At 37.7% G+C, this 17,743-nt stretch overlaps 1 protein-coding gene and 1 long non-coding RNA gene across 11 annotated transcripts in view; one reads left to right on the top strand and one right to left on the bottom strand.

The window, feature by feature from the left end:
- LOC105487675 (corin, serine peptidase) overlaps positions 1-17,743 on the bottom strand; it is a 276,725-nt gene that overhangs the window by 119,820 nt on the left and 139,162 nt on the right. The window lies entirely within an intron of this gene.
- On the top strand, positions 3,576-17,667 carry LOC105487674 (uncharacterized). Its single transcript, XR_011621308.1, has 3 exons — positions 3,576-3,865; positions 16,216-16,315; positions 16,564-17,667. It is a non-coding gene; the product is annotated as an uncharacterized lncRNA (long non-coding RNA).

The following is a 17,743-nucleotide window of genomic DNA, read 5'->3' as shown; positions in this document are numbered from 1 at the left end:
TCAAACAAATGTTCAGAGAAAATCCCAAACAACTCCTGAACTTAAGTCAACTCATTGGTTCATTTTTTTTCCTTTGAAATAAAGCTATGCTTTGATTCAATGAAAACTTTGCCATCTGGCCTTCAGCTTAAATTCCTAAAAATAAGAGCTAAGTATACTTATCGCCTGCCTAACAGCATGATGATGGAAGAGCTATTACTCTATTAAAAAAAATTAGTCATTATAATATTTTCTAAAACATTGTCAAGAAACAACAGAATAGATCTGTAACTGGTGGCACTATGATAGGAGAGAGAATGTAAATAGAGTTTAGAAAACATTCCAATGTCATCATTCAACATTTCAAGTACAATCACAGTAAAAAATCCTACCCAGTAGATTTTAAATCTAATTAAACAAAGTAGAAAGTTTTTTTTAAAGGCAGAATAAAAAGCAGGAAGCCAAGCTTTATGATCAGAGACTGCTAGAAACAGACTGCCAAGCAGAAATCTAAAGAATCTTAATTACATTTCAATGCTGGAAGGAAGGAAGAAAGGAAGGAAGGAAAGAAGAGAGGAAGGAAGGAAGGAAGAGAGGAAGGAAGGAAGGAAGAAAGGAAGGAAGGAAGGAAGGGAAAAGTCCTAAATATGACCCGGAAGCATTTTTTTTAAACCGTTGGAAAACAAGATGTACCTCATGATTGTGTTATTTATCATTTCCTGAACAGAAGTGCAGTAACATAACTTCAGATTTCTAAAGAACATGGACAATTTTTAAACTTTGTGCTTATTACCCGCCTCTCGATGAGTCACACAGATGTTTCTAAATTCAAAGATAATTTCTTATTTAGGTTTCTTGGAAGGTGGTACCTTCTGAATTTGCTTTAGGAAATAAACTTAGTTTCTTAAAAAAAAATTGTGTTTAATAATACTTTATTTTTGAGATTTTTCCCCAATTATAAGGCTGTCTGAAGTGACATTTTGCATTTAGTCACTATGAATCATGAAGTGATAACAATGGAACAACATATAAACTACCTTTGACAAATTTTAAACAAATACAGGATGGCTTCTATAAAAGAGTTAAATAATTGCATATAAATCTAAGAGAAATAAAGGAGATATATTTTATTTGGAAAGAAAATAGTATCTTGCATTCATATGGTAGTATCTGAAAAGCTATATACATTAACATTTTTTTCTAGACCTTTTTTAAATGCATAACTCAGTCACAACGTTTATGGACAGACTTAGGACAAACATAAACAAAGAAAAAAAATCAGTTTGAAGAGCCATCCCATGGTATTTTTCTTATTTGTTGGGCTATACTGTACAAATTGAACGAATTTCATTTTACAAGTTAACAATTTGTGGACTTCATTTCAACTCTAACCAAATTTATTTTTAATCACAGTTTCTTTTAGTCCATTTTATGTATTGGCTATTTAAAAGCTAAAATAAATTGCCTATGACTTTACAATATTATGTATCCTGATAACCAGAAATAGAAAAAAAATACTTGTTTCAAATTTATGTGAAAAGAACTTTGAAAAATATCTTTCAAAAACAGATTACAGTTCTATCCTAATGTCTAAAAATTCACTTCCAATCCCATGAAGAATGTATTGCATCACTTTCTACCTACTTTCTATTGTTGATTACTATAACTTGACTATTTCAAAGCATCAGCATTCTTTTTTTTATTATTATTATACTTTAAGTTCTGGGATACACGTGCAGAACGTGCAGGTTTGTTACATAGGTACACACATGCCATGATGGTGTGCTGTACCCATCAACCTGTCATCTACATTAGGTATTTCTCAGCATTAGCACTTTTAGAAATCCCCTGATCTTCAGGATATTGGTACTGTAGGACCTCAACTATCTTCCAATTGGATGCCAAGATTCTGAAGCCCTACGTCAGCACTCTGCTGGAGCCTCTCCTATACTCTCCATTCCCTTCACGACCACACAAACCCCACCCACCAGCTCCCATGAAGCAGCTGGTAGTGACAGCACATGTTCATCGGGTCAAGGTAGAATTGGGAAAACCGAGCTACTTCCGAACATCTGGCCCTTCGTGCTTAAACTGCCCCAGAATAATCAGATAACTTCCATTCTGAATACTACCATATTTAAGAGAAAAAAGTTAATGGTGAGGAAATGAGTTCATAAACACCCTAATGTCCACACTAATACTGAATCTACAGACCAGAAAAGAAACTATTCACAATCAGGACCTGAGAAAACAAAATAAAGGTAACCTTGTAGAAAAGCAGAGATTTGTATTTAAATTTACACTATCTGTGCTGCTTTGGCAAATTACTTAACTTTTCTGAGCTTCAGTTTCCTTATCTGAATCCCACCTACTTTGGGATTGTCTCTGAGTATACTAATCAGTAATGGACATAAAGTGCCGAGCACCATATCAAGTAAGGCCCAGTATGTCCTGTTTACTAAGGCTGGAAAGTGTACAACTCACCTCTGAAAGATGGCCATCTCAAACTACTGAAAAACGCCTTTTGCTTACAGGGTTAACCTGCAATTAAGCCGAGGTCCTAACCCCCAACCTTACAGATACAGCATACCTACTTAGACTTGGAAGGTAGGGGCACCTGGGTTCTTTGAAACAACCCGGATAACTGGAGGAGAAAGTGGTCTCAAGTGATCAACACACACAGACATTAATACAACAACATCTAGGGACAGAATTATTTAACACTAACTTCTCTTTGGCTCATAAATAGAAAAGGAAGTCAATTGCTTCAGGAAAGTTGGTTTTCACTGTTTAATCGTTTGTATCCTATTAAATGATTTACATGCTGGTGGAACACAGAGGTCTCTGGATTCTTTCTCCCAGGCTCCTCCACTTTTCTATTACCGCTTGCCCTTCACAGCACCACTACATAAAATCTCTCTCAGTATCCCTAGTTACCAGGATTGCATATAACAAAGCCACATAGACTAAACCTAACGGGGGGGGGGGGGGGGGGGGCGCGCGGGGGGGGGCGGGGGCGGGGAACAACCTTGCGTAAAACTAAACACAAGCACAATTTAATTAACTTGCATTCCAGAGTCATAGCTGCCAATTTGCTAAGTCTAGAGGACTGGTTACACAACAACCAAGCGCTCAGCGGGGAGGGGAGAAAAACTGCTAAAATGTTTCCAGAGTCTTCACAGGACTAACATTTTCTTTTATACTGGTAAACAGGAATGGCCCCTGTGAACAATCTATAGCCATTCAATCAAGGGGACAGAATGAGCCAGGGCAAAAAGGGGTAAGAAGTTAAAAGAGGATGAGGTTTCAGGAGAGACTACAGGGACTAGAAATGTACAGAAAATATCTGGCCTTAAGATTAGCCCCGAGTCAAGCGGAGAATGGTCTATTTTATCCCTGAAAAGAGGGAATGCACTGAGCAGATAATGGGAAGTCAAAAACTGTGCTCCTATTCCTATGAACTCTCATTACTGCAATTTGAGCAGATACGGAGTCTCCTCTAAAAACACTCTATTTATCAACTGAATGTGCTTAACCCCGAGAGGTTTCATAACATGAAGATCTGTCGATGGTGGAGGGTTTGGGAGGAGCGACTGAACTCAGAATAGAGGTGATGCTTCCGAGAAAAGGTTCATTTTTTTCCACTTGACAAAAGGATAGGACACATGCAGTTTCGAAGCCATATCACACGACGACAGCCATACTCAGCACGTAGTCGCTGTGAGGCACATACAGGGAAGAATTCAACCTGATACCCTCACCAGGTGAGAGGTATGGAGACCCAGTGGATTTCAGCTAAGAGATATCTTTTCTGAAGGGCATACTTGGCTTGTGTCTGCAACTGAGTAAATCTGAAATATCCCACTTCTACCAATGATTACGTAAGGTAAGTGAAAGCCCTTCACAGTTGATGCCTACTCCTACTGTTTGCACACGTCTATTGTTTTTTTTTTCCCCCCCTGACTGGTTTATCAGAGTTCCTTTTGTTGCAATTATTTTCTCCCAGTGTTTCATGTATTTGTCTTTTAAATCTATAGCTTCTTCGGCTATAGGAAAGTTTTGCAAACATGTGAAGTCTAACATGTCAGTCTTTATGGTTTATGTCTTCATAAACCATGCCTATATTTGTGATAGAACAAAAACTCCATGAAGACAGTGATTTTTATCTGTTTGGTTTCTTGCTGTGGCTGAAGGACCCAGAAGAGTGACAGGTATACAGTGTGAACTCAATAAACTTCACATTCACCTATAGGCTTTCTAAAGTAGATGGAAAATACTAATGCCAAACTTAAGAGATACATTCTGGCCATAATACACCAAAAACAGGCCACAAGACAGAGAAACTAGGTCAGATTTCCTAATAGTCAAAACTGATTCTGACATGGCCATAGGGAGAGGAGACAGACTGATCGATCGGTTGACTTTTGTTAAAATAATCAAGCTTCCCAAAAGCCATGGTCAAAATGTAAAATACATAGCCTGACCTCTCAAAATGCTTTCCAGATTCAAATCTCAGCAAAAGGGAAAGAAATTTAGTCATTGCTTTGAAGCCAGTACCTTTCTTAACACCGACCACAAGAGGGAGACCACATCATAAACTCAAGCACACAGCCTGTAAAGTACTTGTGAAAAGTGTCCCCATGTGTAACAGTATTTGAAAACCATCCTATTTCATGTGTCTTCAGTGTTTATTTTAAAATAAAATCATATTTCTTTTAAAAATCATTTTGCATTTTACATACCAACACAAAAATGCGAATCCTCATAAGCCAATGACTACGGAACACTAACATGTTCCTTGTGCATTTATTTTAGAATTTACTTTTTACATTCTCATAATAAGCAATAACTTCAGAAAATCAGTTTTTACTCAGTCAGTTTTGTTGAATCCTCATAAACCAATGACTATGGGACACTAACATGTTCTTTGTGCATTTATTTTAGAATTTACTTTTTACATTCTCATAATAAGCAGTAACTTTAGAAATTCAGTTTTTACTCAGTCAGTTTTGTTTCAAATGGCTTTTTATATATTTTTACAACTGTAACTTGTACATAATGTGAGTTCTGTGGATACTGAATGGATTTTTCAGCAGGTGATCTCATTACAAGATAATCTCATTACAAATTCCTGTTAGAATTTCTCACAATGGAATCCAGGTTGAAATGAAATTCTTCACAGCTGTAGAAAAGTTCTTCTGAAATTGTTGGTATCATAAGCTCTAAACTGCTCTACTCTATGGACCTTCAAGAAAACTACCAACTTTTCTCAGCAACTATCCTATGAAAATTTTGTGACAGTCATTTCAAAGCTGCTTAAAAGTAGACAGAACAGGAGGCCAAACGCTTCATAAAATGTGGTATAATTCGAAGGAATCCTGGGAGGTCTCACTGCTTAAAATATTTCCCAGTTGAAATTCCTCACTGTGAATCCTACTCATTTAACTTAAGCCAAAAGTCCTCAATTAAAAGCCAATTCCTAAGGACTCCTCTATCTTACAACTAACCAAGATTTCCAGAGGCTCTCCGCAAAAGGCACAGTCCTGGACATGGCAAAACTACAAGACCTTAAGAGATGAAGCCATTATCAGTGATTAACACCTCAGCAGATAGCACTTAATATATTCATCTTCTTATTTCTACTTTTTAAAAGACATTAGAGAATTTAGATGAGAAAATAGGAAAGGGTGGCATCTAAAGAATGGGGCCCTGGTGAGAATGTACCTGGGTATATACTGACCCTACAGGACCAGAAGTCAGTGTGGGGTTAGCAGGGGCTAAAGAAGAGGGGAGCAGCAAATTACAAGGGAGTAAGAGTGGAGGGAAGTCCTTTGCCATGCTAAGAACCAGGCATCCATGATTTTTTTAAAGCTAATACTTGTCTGGTGCTTTCTCTTCACAGTATATGGCTTAAAGACTTTACCTTCCTTTTTCCTTAGAACGCATTCAAGAGGTGATAACCTCATTGATCAGAGGATGAAACTAAGGCTCCAGTTACTTTCCCCATGAAATAGCTAATAGGTGGTGGAGCTACCTATCAGAATCTACACAGTTTGACTCCAGAGCTCATGCTGTTAATATCAATGCTCAAGAGGGCTGTATTAGTTTCCTATTGCTGCCATAAAAATTTGCCACAAATTGGGTGGCTGAAAACAACAGAAATTTATTCTCTCGCAATCCTGGAAGTCAAAAGTCCAACAGGGGTCTCACTGGGATAAAATCAAGGTGTTGGCAAGGCTGTCTTCTAGAGGCGTCCCTCATTTCTTGGCTCATGGACCCCCTTTGTCTTGAAAGCCAGTAACATGGCAGCTGTTTGATCTAAGGGCTGTCATCACAAATCCTTCTCTGACTCTCCTCTTCTGCCTGCCTTTTTAAAGATGCTTCTGACTGCACCGAGCCTAATGAGACAACCCAGAATTCCCCTGTTTGAAGGTCAGATGAGAAGCACCCTTCTTTCCATCTTCAACTTTAATTTCCATTGCCACGTAACCTAATTACAGATCCCAGGATTTAGGACATGGACATCTTTTGGGGGCCATTATTCTCCCTACCACAGATGCCTTAATATCTTATTCATTTTTTATGAGTCTCTGCGTTCCATACCAACAACCACCTGCAAGTGGCTGACTCAAGCAGGTGTGCCTTCTCTCCCACCTGCCGACTGCCCTCTTCTTCCCTCCTATTGCCTGTGTCAGAAATGCTGCAGCCTGGAATCTTTCTCTAGTTGAAATCTTTGGCTCTGGTCTATTTCACTCATTTCTCCTACAGTGAGGAGCCAGGGTGGCAGGCATCTTGGCCATGAAAGATCAGTGGGAGGAGAACTGCTGTTAGATCCTACTCCTGTAATGAGAATGTTCAAAAGACTGAGGAACAATACTCCAAAATGTAAATAAATCTGACATCAGGCCTTGGTTCAACCAAGTGCTCCCTGTGCTTCTGTAGCTATCAGCTATAAGTGTTTGGGACTTTCCCAGAAAGCAAGAGCTGAGCAAGAAACAGAAGAGGGCAATGGCCTGAGGAGGAGCTTAGCCTTGACTTCCCTCCCTTTCCATTTGTCGTTAACAACCCAAATCCCTTTAAAACCTCAAAAGAGCAATATATTTCAGGACAAAAAATAAGGTAGGAGATGTCATATTGTCCTGCAGCAGCCATAGAAAAGACAGCAAAGAGGCAGTTGCAGAAAGCTGAGCAGATAGATAAATCCCTCAGCCAGGGCTGGCTACATAATTTGCAGTACTTTATTTATTTATTTATTATTTATTTATTTATTTAGACACAGGGTCTCCCTCTGTTGCCCAGGCTTGAGTGCAGTAGCACAATCTTGGCTCACTGCAACCTCGATCTCCCAGGCTCAAGAAATCTTCCTACCTCGGTCCCCAAGTAGCCAGGATGACTGACACCCACCACCACACCTGGCTAATTTTTGTATTTTTTGTAAAAACGAGTTTTGCCATGTTGCCCAGGCTAGTTTCAAACTCCTGAGCTCAAGCGATCCACCCATCTCAGCCTCTCAAAGTACTAGAATTACAGGCATGAACCACTGTACCCAGCCAGAAGTGCTTTAAAGATACTAAAACATAAATATGCTTTTCCTTTAAAAATAATAAATAAGTACCAATACATTATTAATGTGACATCACAATTAACTGCATTTTTTCTTACTCAATGTTTTGAAAATTTATTTTTTAAGTCATCAAAATTGCACTTTAGCAAAATTTTCATTCTGAATAGCTGTAAATGACATTATTAGCTCTACACAAATAGAAGGTTGCAAGCAATTTTTGTTAACTTTTAAGTTTGACAAGGATCTTTCTTCTTATGCAACTGTTACTGGAGCTGTTAAGAATATTTTAGAAGCTATGACAACATTTGGGATAAATTTTAATAAATTATTTCAAAATACAAAATTTAGTATGTCTAGAATTCAGTCTCATGGAACAATTTTAATACAAAGACTTAACTCTTCATATGAGTCAGTTTTGTGTAAGTCTGAATTCTAAGTGTAAATTTATACGACATTTTGATGTTTCTTCTGACATTTCCTGAAAATTGTAGAGATCGTACAAGAAATTGAAAGTAGCTTCACAATTCGTATATAATTTTAAATGCCTGTTTATACATTCTATAACTCTATTTTCAACTTCAAGGGAAATTTTCATTTTATTTTATCTTCCTCATTAATAATTGGTCCACCTGAAGTTCATTTGAATGTAACGTTCTTTTCCACTGAGAATGTAAAATATAACTTCTGTTTCTAAGCTTGTGGATATTCATTTTGCAATGTTTCAGCATTTAAATCCAAAGATTCCAAAATCTTTAAAGAGCTCTAATAATTCCTTGATAAATGCTTTATTGCAATGTTCATGTGTATGACTTTATTTTGTAATAATTTACTAGTAACGTCTACTTCCTGATGTTGCCAAGCAGTTTCTGTCCCAAGGTTCAGGCTAAAGAGTTAATATCTGCATAGATGCCACAGAGACGAACTTTGGGGACAAAGAGCCAGGCTGGCCTTATAGGGGTCTCAGTGCTGCCCTCCTATAGAGTTCCTCCTTCCCCGCTTGTCCTTGGCCGCTGCTACCACACCTGCTGCTTCTGCTGTTTCCAATCTGTGCCCAGGCACTGGCCCGGCCACCTTGTTGCCCTGTGATTACCAGCTGAAGACTCCATTTCCCAGTCCCATTTCTAACTAGGTGTGGCAAAAGCATGTACCCATGTTCCACCCACATCTCTCCTGCCACACCCACCAAAGTCCACCCTGCAGGAGCCACTCTGTAGACAAAGGAACCATGACTATAATGTGGCAGGGACTGCCAGTTGTCATCAGAATGCACTCCCCACGTTTTTCACAGTAATGGAGTTTAAGATGCATCCATGTACCCAGCCAAAGACTACATTTCCCAGTCCCCTTTGAGATAGGTGCAGCCATGTTACTAAGGTCTCTCCAACAGAATGGGAGCAAGTCATTCTTCCACTTCACCTCCTTCAAAGAGACGTGCTGCCATGTACTTCCTCTCTGTACCATTCCACAAGCTGGAACACAGATACAGGGCTCAGCCAGCTGCAACCACACAGATGAAGACCATAGTCTAGGGATTGGTGAAGCAAGAAATAGATGGAGCCCAAGTCTTTGGATAATTTCATGGGGTAAGCCTGACTTGGCAAACTGAAAAGCTCACCTTGGATCTCTTGCTTAACAGAGAAAAAAAAGTTTTATTTAAGCCACTCTATTTTGGGATCTCTATGGTTATGGCAGCTTAGTATTTGCATAATTTGAATCTGGAGAGGGTTCATTCCCATTGTAGATCTATTCATTGAACAGGTCTGAAAATCAGGTCAAGTCCCTGGTATGAGAGTAAGGTCCCTGGGAAGAAGGTGGGTGAGTTCTTCACATCACAATGAGAACTCTGAAAGCACTTTCCCACAAAGGCATTCATTTAGTCATGTTAGCTATAAATGTGATAGACTTCGGCAATCCAGCCCAGCCTAGAGCTGTACCTACAACATTGCTTCTATGAGAAAACAGATTTCATATCTGAAATAACCAATTTGTAAATATAACTTTGAAATGCAACCATTAGCTGAAATATTCCTGGAATTCTGTACCTACATCATAGAACGGTAGTGAAGATTAATTGAGATAACATATGTGAACAATTAAGCATAGCATCTGATACCAAATGAGCTTTCAATTTGATCTTTTTATTATTACTGACATTATTAAATTGGCATCATAATATAGTCCTAATTAACATAATATAGTCATAATGTGACATCATTTATTTGTTTTTATTTTGAGACAGGATCACGCTCTGTAGTCCAGCCTGGAGTTGAGTGGGACACGCTCTGTTCATTGCAAACTCTGCCTCCCAGGCTCAAGTGATCCTTCTGCCTCAGTTTCCCAAGTAGTTAGGACTACAGGTGTGCATCACCATGCCTGGTTAATTTTTGTGTTTTTGTAGAGACAGAGTTTCCCCATGTTGCCCAGGCTGGTCTTGAACTCCTGGGCTCAAACAGTTCACTTGCCTTGGCCTCCCGAAGTGCTGTGATTTCTGGTGTGAGCCACTGTGCCCGGCTGACATCATTTATTTTAAGGAAGTATATGGCAACAGGCTTGGGGCAACAATCCTTCCTCCCTGACTGCCACACCGAGAGGGATGAGAGATAAATTACTTAAATGTTTACAAATCTCTTAGTTTCCACAAGAAGTTTTAGCAAGTCTTTTCAAAACAAACTGCATAAAATATTACCTCAAAAATACATGAGTTGTTAAAATATTACTCAAACTAGTCAATTAGAAGTAATGGGTTAAAGAATCACAAAGGAAAGAAATGCCTGTGCCTCAGAAAGAAGAAACCAAGAATTCAGTACATGAGAGAAACATAAAAGGAAGAGCTGCCAAAAGTGGAGAGTGGGCATGATTCATTCTGGAGGTCACTGTGAGGTTTCCCCCAAAGACAATATAAGAAATAAGTTTTGCTTTTACAGGATTAACTTTATAGTAGATAATACGCACAGATCAGGGTAAGGTGGTTTTTAAAAACTGAGGGGAAAAATGGGCTTCTACTCTGAAAAAAAATTAGAAGAATAGAAAGAAAACAATAGGGAGCTATAGGGAACAAAAAGCTATAGGGAACAAAAAAAGATAATGGAAATATCTTAAGACTTAATTAGGTGTGGAGAAAAATCTGCTAAGAGATGAAGCCAAGAAGTCAGACTGTTAATTGCTTATTTATCTCTAGAGCACTGTCATCAGCAAGTGAATAATGAATAAGACAATAACAAACAACAGAAAAGTAAAACGAAGTAGTTGAACATCTGGGGAAAGATTTCCTAAACAACCTAGACTTGGCAGTATTTCATCCATTCAGCATTTTTAAGGAAGAAAATATCCCATGCAGGGAAACATTCGAATAACTGAAGCTTATCTACTTAAGAGTTGTAAATTCTTTCACGATTTTATTAAAACTCTGTTAAAGGGAAAACCCGTTTTCTACTTTCTGAAATGTAGTGTGTTAATTGTAGCCACTTTCTTAATGCTCCAGGGTACTTTTGGTGAACAGCAAAACCTTCTTGGCTCTGCATGGAGGCTCCTGGGGTGAATTTGTCCCTGTGCTAACCTGCCTAAGACTTTCTTGCTATTTAGAGTGTGTCGCTCTTCTCCGCGGTATAATCACAGCAGTCCCGATCTCTACTGGTGTCCATATCCTTGCACCAGTAACTATCCCTCCACATTTCCATCTATTTCCCATTAATTACAGAGATCTAGGAAACCCAAAAAAGCAAATTTTTAATTTTTTTTTTTTAATAAAAGTGAACAAGCTATGAAAGAGGGCCTTGGAATCTTTTTTTTTTTTTTTTTTTTGTAATGGCATAAGTGAACATCTATTTAGATCATAACCACTTTTTTTTTAACTTTTTAATAATTACTTGTATTCTGAGTAATTTGGGTAGCAATCTCTGGAGAAGTGACGTGTGGCCATATATTCAAACAACTGAATTAAAATAGAGGTACCTCATTAAAGGAGACAGTTACTATAGTGGAAAGGACACAGGATTTTATCAATGGCACTGGGTACAAGCCCCAGCTCTGACTCTTACCAGCTGTCTCTGAGTCTCAACACCTTACTCTTTAAAATGTGAACATACACACCCATGATGCAGAGTTATTTTAAAGATTAAAAGAAATACGGTATTGTGCCTGCCTTTATACTTGGCACATACAGAGCTTATGTAGACAAACTTTACTATTGTTTTTATATCTATGAATATGTATGGATATTTGTATGTATGTCTAATATACTCAAAAGTGATTACCACAAACCCAAAATTTAATCTGTAAGAAAAAAAATCTACTTTAAATGATTTTAGGTAAAATAGGATTCATTAGATTTCTGGAATTTTACAGCTAGAAGAGACTGGCAATCAATCATACAGTCCCGCTTCCAATCCCAGAAATGAGAAAACCAATGCCAGAGAGTAAACATGACTTGGCCCATGTCATAAAGCTAATTAGAAACTAGAGGTAACCGGAACTACAATTTCCTAATGTCCAATTCAGAGTTAATCCAGAACAGAGACTGACAAACATTTTCTGTAAAGGGCCAGATAGTAAATTGTTAGAATTTGTGATGCATACAGTTTCTGCTACAACTGTTCAACTCCACCAATGTGGAGCCAAAGCAACGACAGGCATATATGTAAGAGAATGAGTGTGGTTGTGTTTCAACAATATTTTATTTAGAAAAATAGGCCGCAGGCTGTCTTTGCCTCACAGGCTATAGTTTGCTGACCCCTGATCAGAAGAATAAGTTAACAGATTTTTAGCTAGAGGAAACATGATGGACATAATTCCAAATCAACACCTCTTTCTGCTTTCTATTGCCAATGCACTAGAAAAGTTGTGTGACAATGAAAGAACTCAGAAGAATAAGACTTAATGTTGCTATTATGACTAACATCTTAAAATAGTATTTAGTAAACATCAATCTTGGCCTCAAGATTATTTTATTACTGAGTAGTAATTAGGATAATCCAAAAAAGAAGCTCTAAGAAAGCAGGAGGAGACTCAAAGAATTGGAATTCAAAATTATCTTGGCTAAATAATAACAGTGAAGAGAACTAAAATAGTAGTAAACATAAAATGAAGCAACAACTAAAACAGAAAATACTATGGAAAAAATAAAAGTGTTGTAACCTAAAGAAATAAGTAAATACTGCCATCAAAATTTACTGATTACAACTGAAAACATGTCTTATCTATCCAAGTAGTACTTTTACATTAGCACCTATCTCTCCAAGAGATCATCCTTAACATCAGAATCAAAGAGCATGATGTTGGGGCCGGGCGCAGTGGCTCACATCTGTAATCCTAGCACTTTGGTTGGCAGAGGCAGGCAGATTGCCTAAGCTCAGAAGTTTAAGACCCACCCTGGGCAATATGGCGAAACCCCGTCTCTACTAAAATACAAAAAATTAGCCGAGTGTGGTGGCGGATGCCTGTAGTCCCAGCTACTCGGGAGGTTGAGGCAGGAGAATTGCTTGAATCCGGGAGACAGAGGTGAGCTGAGATCGTGCCGCAGCACTCCATCCTGGGTGACAGAGCAAGACTCTGTCTCAAAAAAAAAAAAAAGGAGCATGATATTGGAACCAGGAATAATCTACCCAAAATAAGAACACCTCCAAAGATGTACCTTTCTGGTTTGCGTCAGGACCTCCTGATAACACTGGTCCCATGATCATAATCATCATAATATTCTTCAGACACATAAAGATCTCATGGAGGAAGGTGATCAAATGCTTTTTCCTTTCCATTGAGGATGAATGTGAAGAAATACCTATGCTGCAATATGAGGCAGAGATAAATTTCTTGTTCCTAAGAAGTATGACATATTGGAACGGGTTGGCAAAGGAATAGTGTTCACTCTTCCTCTAGGGAGGTTTTGAGAGAGTCTAAACTTTGCATCTGTTTTGCATGAGGTTTTCTCCCCAAGAGAAAGGGAAGTAGAAGAATTTTCAACATCTGAATTCTAAGGGAGCTGTTCAAATTGTAATTTTACATACTCAATTGAACTAAATATAGTACACTATTTTCCCTAACACTTGTATTGCTCCCTAGTAGTAAATTGGTTGTTTACTTTTGAACATCTACCTTGGAGGCACTAAAGAGTAACAGGATGATCTATAATTGGAATTGGGTTCATTACACTGTACCAACTTGCTCCCAACATATGTTGTTTACACAATGACTCATTCAGAGTGTTCAGTGCTTAGTGCAAACAACTATGATCTTCCAATATTTGATTTCTCCTTGGGCTTTCACACACCTCAGCTTTGGTTTCACTGAATGATTTTGGAAGAGAAAAGGGCATAAAATAAAGCTATACTAACGAGCAAGAGATTGAGTGATAACTATGAAAGTTTTGTGTATACAACTTCTGCAACTCAAAGGGCTCTGATGGTGTTAGCAAAAAACCATTTAAATACCTCCCTCTGTCAGGACACAATCAGAGCTGTTTCTTTAATATCACAGTATCATTGTCTGTTTTTAACTTTTCTATTTACAGAGTAAAGAAAATGTTTCACTTAATATTTAAAAGATTATACAATGATCCAATACAATATTAAAGCGCACAGAATAATGTTGTTCAAATATATAATATATATAGAAGACTTTTTCTACTTGTATATGTTCACTTAGAATGCAGTTAAAATTTATAGCTAAATCCAGCTATGAGAAAATCTTCATTTATTCAATATAGATCATAGGCATTTTATTTCTGTGCATCAACTTTTAAAAAGAGGGTTTCAATTATCACATAATGTTGACACTTTATAAATATTAGTAAAAAGTCAATGAAAGTGAAGCCACTTTCATACTGCTAAAAATAAAATGTTAACTAAAAAAATACTGTTGGAAGACATGTATATACCACATTCATTACAATGGAAAGTAGAGAAATACCTGTTAGTTGTAATTGATGTCACAAACAAAATTTCCATAGAAGGAATACCATGAAAATTAGAACTAAAGCATATTTTTAAAAGTTCAATTGGCAGGATCCAAAAAAACAAATACCTACCCCTTGAACAAAGAAATTATATTTAATTTGTTTAAAGGAAAAAGTCACTTTTTATGTTAAAACTCAGAAATCTCAGATTTTTCTCATTTATTTTCCAACGTAACATCCTCCAGGCTTTTTCACAGCAACCACATGGATCTAATAGACAACTCAGGCATGCGAACCAGTACACACTCAATTTTACCAGTTGCTAAAAATTGTTTTCTCTCACCCACAGCTTTGACCAGGTCACCCCTGCCCCCACCGGGCTTCTCTATTGTTCTCCTTATCAAACGCAGACTCCCAGGATCTCAGCTTCAAAGGCCTCCTGTAGTTTTCTCAGCTTTCATTTCCTCTCTAACCAGTCTGTATTCTTCCAGCCAAGAAATCCTTCATTCAGCCCTTTGATTCACTGTCCCCAGTCCTTCATCCATCCTTTTTCTTACACTTCCAACACTGGCTCAGACCACATTCAACAGTGACCTCGCCCCTGAAATGGGATTCAACCTCAACTTATTAGGTTAAATATCCAACTGCTTTTGTTTGCTTCTTTCTATTTTTAAATCTAATGCTATTTGCCCTGTACAAAAGAGATTATGAGATAGGACCAGGACCCCTGCATCAAATTTCTCAAGTATTTTAATCTTTCATGTTCAATCTGTTAGACCTCTAAGGGGCATAGCACAGAATGAGAAAAAGTATCTGCATTACATTTAAAGACAGAGAAAAACAGAGGCACTGTAGTATATTTTACGATTGCAGGTTGTAGGAATGTCCATTGATATTGCTTTAGGGACCATGACAGAAGCAGAAGATAGTGGGAATGTTAAATACTAGATACAAGATGAACAAAGACACACACAACCCCATATCACACCACTGAGGTAACAAGCTGGCAACGAGAGGTGAGAAGGAGGAACAGAGATGGATACAGGAGGGAGGGGAAACTGGGAAGCAAATGGGCACAGTATTCCCAGTAGGAATACAAGTCACTACAGTTCTTCCTACCAGGCAGAACACAGGCCATCTGACTATGTGCCAAGTGCTGAAATGGACACACAACATTAGCAGCACAAAGCACTATCTCATTAGACTTAGTTTCCAAAAGTCTGTTTTCTTTCCTCCAATAAACATTAGGATCAGCCTACTTATTTTGTTGCTCCCAACACTAATTCCAATGAAACTCCCAGTTACCATGTGAAAGGTTGGATTAATTGAATGACCTCATTTTCTTCATTGCTAAGAATACCTTTATACATTCTCTCATTCGAAAATACATTGAGTATCAAGGGTATCTTGTCAGAGAATATCCTGAAATAATGAGCTGTAGTTTCTTCATCTGTAAAATAAGGATAATAATTATGTAACTATTAGGTAGTATTGAAAATTAAATGAGACAGGGCACATAAACAACTTAGCAGTCATTGGCATCCAGCATGTGTGCAGTAAAAGTTAGCTATGATTATTGTCATTGTTATTATTACTATAAGAACCTTGATTTTAGCAGATGACAGTTGTCGTTGTAACCTAACATGAACTTTAAACTAGAAAATTTAATTTTTAGACCAAACGATATTTATATGCCTTTTCTATCTTCCTATCAAATACAATGAATCTCACCGTTTTTCAGTTTTCCTGAATTCATGAAACTCCCTTCCAATTCTGAAACCAACAGGTTGCTGGCCTGTTTCCTCATCAACACCACAGAGGAAAAACATTAGCGAGGAAGGAAAAGTACTAAAGGAGAAGATATCTATTCCTTAGTCTGTTAAAAGGTGAGTCTGTTGAGTCATTACCCACAACTCCTATGGGTCCCAAGGGAGGACAGTTGTCATCAGAACAGCTTTTGCAACCTGCCCTTTTAAATGTTCTGAGATATTTGTTCTCTTTCTTCTTGACTTTTTGCTTTGCACTTCACATGCCCCCTCCATGAGCTCATTCACTCCTTTGATTTTAGCCCAACATACACAAATGACTCCCAAGCTCTTATCTCTACAGCTCAAGCCTCTCTCCTGAATTTCAGGGACCTACAATCAACTGATATGCCAGGAAATTTACATCTCCGAATGATTCTTTATCATAAACTATTCTTTTCCCTGTGGTCTCTACTTTGGCAAGCAGTGTGACAAATATGTTTCACCTTTTCCCAACCAACCACCTGGTGGTCATCCTTCCTTCCTTCTACCTTTGCTCTTCCCAGTGAACCACCAAATTCTCCACATGTGAGTCCTTGAGAACAGGGATTTTGTCTTATTTGCTCCTCAACCCCAGTGACTAAAACAATCCCCAGCACATAGCAGGCACTCCATACATATTTGTTATATAAATGAATAGTGCATAGTTACCACCCCATAACCATCTGCTAAATGAAGGACTGGATGCTTTAAGCTGCATTCTCACAAAACAGGAAGAACATACAAATTATTCTCCTTTACTTAAATGTTTCTAATAATTTCTTCTTATAAATAAGAATATTAAATCATATGATGCAGTTTTGTTTTCTATCAGAACAACAAGACATTATGTGTTTTGTTAGAATGTTCAAATGTTAGTCTTCTGGCTGTTGAGTTTCATAGTTAAACAAGAAGTTTTTCAGTCTTCAGACTTTATAAAAATCTGTAAAATCCCTCTATTCAAGTTATACTTAACAAGGGGTCTTCTGAAATGTGCGTTGAGAAAATTGGAAACAGCTTAGTGACTCAAAAGAATAATATTTCATAAAATCCTATGGAGTAAAAAGCCAGATCCCATTGGGCTACTCACTGGGTGTGTTAGGCAATTTCAGAAAACATTTTCAGAAAACTTCTTCAGATATGCTGTATGCTATTTGGTGGACAGAAGTAACTTGTCATATGTTGCCCACGACGTTTGAGTGGTTAGCCTCACTTTTCAATTAAAACGTTTTTATTTGAATTGGTTGTAGTAGAATAGGGTTCTAAAGGACTGATGTGCACTCTTGCTAGAAAGTATGTGGCCTTGCCTTTTACTTTGTATCAAGTCTGTAGTCAAATCAGCTTGCATTGCTTTGCTTCATAAAAATAGCATAAAATGTGCTACAAATAATACAAATAAATAAAAGGAAAGTACATTCATGCCCGCATCTGTGTTTGACTTGCAAAATAAAAGACTTCATGAAATAAAAATATTTTGAGGCTCTTTTATTTTTATCACTACTTATTCTGTACTGGGCAGATCTGAACACT

The sequence above is a fragment of the Macaca nemestrina genome, chromosome 3 (genome assembly GCF_043159975.1).
Source record: "Macaca nemestrina isolate mMacNem1 chromosome 3, mMacNem.hap1, whole genome shotgun sequence".
Taxonomy (NCBI): domain Eukaryota; kingdom Metazoa; phylum Chordata; class Mammalia; order Primates; family Cercopithecidae; genus Macaca; species Macaca nemestrina.
This window is presented reverse-complemented; position numbering and strand designations above follow the sequence as displayed.